The following is a 3,063-nucleotide window of genomic DNA, read 5'->3' on the forward strand; positions in this document are numbered from 1 at the left end:
TTTTTTTTTGGGAGAGAGTCTTGCTCTGTCACCCAGGCTGGAGTGCAGTGGGACGATCTCGGCTCACTGTAACCTCTGCCTTCTGGGTTCAAGCAATTCTCCTGCCTCAGCCTCCCGAGCAGCTGGGACCACAGACAAGCACCACCATGCCCTGCTAATTTTTTTGTACTTTATTTATTTATCTATCTTATTTTATTTTATTTTATTTTTTTGAGACAGAGTTTCGTTCTTGTCGCCCAGGCTGGAGTGCAATGGCATGATCTTGGCTCACTGCAACCTCTGCGTCCCATGTTCAAGTTATTCTCGTGCCACAGCTTCCTGAGTAGCTGGGATTATGGGCACCCTCCAGCATGCCTGTCTTTTTTTTTTTTTTGAGATGGAGTCTCACACTGTTGCCCTGGTTGGAGTGCAATGGCGTGATCTCGGCTCACTGCAACCGCCACCTCCCGGGTTCAAGTGATTCTCCTGCCTCAGCCTCTCCAGTTTCTGGGATTACAGGCGCCTGCCACCATGCCTGGCTAATTTTTGTGTTTTTAGTAGAGACGGGGTTTCACTATGTTGGCCAGGCTGGTCTCGAACTCTTGACCTTGTGATCTGCCGGCCTCGGCCTCCCAAAGTGCTGGGATTACAGGCGTGAGTCACCTTGCCTGGCCTGCTATTGCCTCTTGAAATTATTTTTTTAAAAGACAAGGTCCGGCCAGGCGCGGTGGCTCATGCCTGTAATCCCAGCACTTTGGGAAGCCAAGGCGCATGGGTCATCTGAGGTCAGGAGTTCGAGACCAGCCTGACCAATATGGTGAAACCCCATCTCTACTAAAAATACAAAAATTAGCCAGGCGTGTACCTGTAGTCCCAGCTACTCGGGAGGCTGAGGCAGGAGAATCGCTTGAACCCGGGAGGCGGAGGTTATAGTGAGCCGAGATCATGACACTGCACTCCAGCTTGGATGACAGAGTGAGACTCTGTCTCAAAAAAACAAACAACAACAACAATAACAAAGACAAGGTCTCACTCTGTTTTGCAGGCTGGGGTGCAGTGGCACAAACATGGCTCACTATAGCCTTGACCTCCTGGGCTCAAGGGGATCCTCCCACCTCAGCCTCCCGAGTGAGTAGCTAGGACCACAGGCACGTGCCACCAGACCTGGCTAATGAAAACTAGTTTTTTTTTCCTTTTTTTTTTTTTGAGAGAGGAGCTCTCACCATATTGCCGAAGGCTGGTCTCAAACTAGTTCAAGCAATCCTCCCACCTCGGCCTTCCAAAGTGTTGGGATTACAGATGTGAGCCACTGTGGCAGGCAGGCCTTGAAATGCTTAATAAGTTTTTTGATTTTTTTTTTTAAGACAGAGTCTTGCTCTGTTACCCAGGCTGGAGTGCAATGGCACAATCTTGGCTCACTGTAACCTCTGCCTACCGGGTTCAAGCGATTCTCCTGCCTTAGTCTCCCAAGTAGCTGGGACTACAGGCATGCACCACCAAACCCAACTAAGTTTTTGTATTTAGTAGAGATGGGGTTTCACCATGTTGGTCTGGCTGGTCTTGAACACCTGATCTCAGGTGATCCACTTGCTTGGGCCTCCCAAAGTGCTGGGAATACAGGCCTGAGCCACCGTGCCTGGCACCTGTAACACTTTTCCCTTGAAAACTGCCTTTCCTACATTCCCTTTCCTCACCAAGTAACAGAGGAAGAGGCTGGGTTCTTAGGATTAGTGCTAGGCTGGGCCAAGAGCACTCAGAGTACAGGGCTGGTTCCTGATCCAGAACGGGTGCTCTGGGATTGTGGGCTGGATCTGAATGAATGGTGGTTAGACAAGAAACGGAGGCCCAGCATGGACCAGAGCCCCCAGGTTCACCACAGCTGAGCCCCTGGGGACTCAGGGAGATCCCACTGCACTCTAGTAATCCTGCAATGTCACGGTGAGTGCTATCTACAGTTTGCTGGGGCTGACTGCGCTGGGTGGCCCAGACAAATGGGTCCCTGCCCTGGTGGAGACCAGGACCAAGAGAAAGCCGTGTGACCAGAGTCAGATTAGGTGATTCTGGTCACCCCACTGGTATGGACATCACAAGGCTCTTCTGGGGACTGAGGGAGGGGGTTCAAGGGTACTGAACCTACAGCTGGCCCTCAGTGCAATTTCTGGCCCTTAGGGTTTGAGGCCTCGGACCAGGCTGAGACAAGACCCAGATGCCCATCTTGGCTCCTCTGCCACTGACCACCTGTGTTTGTGGGCAATCACTGTCCCCTTCTGGCCTCCATTTCTCTTGTCGTGGGATCAGATGATATAAAAGGGCTTGGTCAGCTGTAATAGAGCCAGAGGCCTGGAGGCAATGAGCACAGCAATTTCAGGATTCTTCAAGGCTTTCTTTCCTACCAGCCTCCCAGTCACGCCTCTCACCTGCCCAGAGTTCAACCCTAATTAGTGTTGAGCATCTCAGTGGGAACTCCTGGTGCAGGCAGGAGTGCCCTGGGGCCTCAAAGCCTAGTCCAAGGGTAAACGGAGGAAGGACTATCCTCATCCCTGCCACCAAAGGGTGAGGCAGGAATACAGGGCGCCTGGGCCCCTGCTGCACACCGAAGATGGTTGGAGCCTGGGGGGAAGGTGCAGTAAAGAGAGAGGAGGCCACTCTAGTCAGCAGATGTGAGGGAAATGCCCACTGCGGGTCACAGGTCTTGGACGTGTCTGAAGCCTCTACTCTTGGCGCAAGCCCCCCAACACTGTCGGGGCTTGGAAGGAGTTCTCCAAATTCCCTTATTCCAGGAAAAAATATTCCAGAATCCCCTGTCTGTTCCCTGTCCAAACCTGGGATACCAAGACTCCTGGGGTCCAACCCCAGCCTCTAACTCCCCCTTTTCTGCGCCCTTCCCCTTCCCGTCCCCACCCCGTACCACCCTCTTCCGAACGGACCTCCCGCGGTGCCCCCTGCGGGACTGAACCTCAGTGCCGCCCCCTCCCGGGCGGCCCCACGACCCGCCCTCTCGGGCCCCGGCGGGGGGCACGACCCCGGGCTCCCGGGACCCCCTCCTCGCGGGACCAGACCTCGCCCTCCGCCGGGCCAGGGGAG

Source organism: Rhinopithecus bieti, unplaced genomic scaffold (assembly GCF_001698545.2).
Source record: "Rhinopithecus bieti isolate Rb0 unplaced genomic scaffold, ASM169854v2 scaffold_13029, whole genome shotgun sequence".
NCBI lineage: Eukaryota > Metazoa > Chordata > Mammalia > Primates > Cercopithecidae > Rhinopithecus > Rhinopithecus bieti.